The sequence below is a fragment of the Penaeus monodon genome, chromosome 28 (assembly GCF_015228065.2).
Source record: "Penaeus monodon isolate SGIC_2016 chromosome 28, NSTDA_Pmon_1, whole genome shotgun sequence".
Classification (NCBI taxonomy): domain Eukaryota; kingdom Metazoa; phylum Arthropoda; class Malacostraca; order Decapoda; family Penaeidae; genus Penaeus; species Penaeus monodon.
Window position 1 is genome coordinate 39,162,786 of NC_051413.1, and position 283 is coordinate 39,163,068.

The following is a 283-nucleotide window of genomic DNA, read 5'->3' on the forward strand; positions in this document are numbered from 1 at the left end:
ATCGAAGCACTCATTTGAGCAACTAACCACGAAAATTAAACACTAATATTAAAAGCGAAAATTACACTTCACACACTAAACCATGAGCAATAAAAGCCAGACCATAAATAATCCTAAAACAATTAGTAACATGTACGAGCGATTGCAATTATTAGGGTCATCACCTGTCAGTGTCACTCATAACAGTTCACACCAGCATCCACCTCCCCCGAGCCTTGTTCTTCTTCTCATAAATGGGAATAAAACTTTAAACGAACACGAATGACACGCGACACTTATGACA

The 283-nt window shown here is 38.2% G+C and overlaps 1 protein-coding gene across 1 annotated transcript in view; it reads right to left on the minus strand.

Moving 5' to 3' along the window:
* LOC119591581 (proton-coupled folate transporter-like) overlaps positions 1-283 on the minus strand; it is a 12,739-nt gene extending 12,456 nt beyond the window's left edge. Inside the window, exon 1 of the mRNA XM_037940342.1 lies at positions 165-283. The gene's annotated coding sequence lies outside the window, so the exon portion shown is untranslated. The remainder of the gene's footprint in view (positions 1-164) is intronic.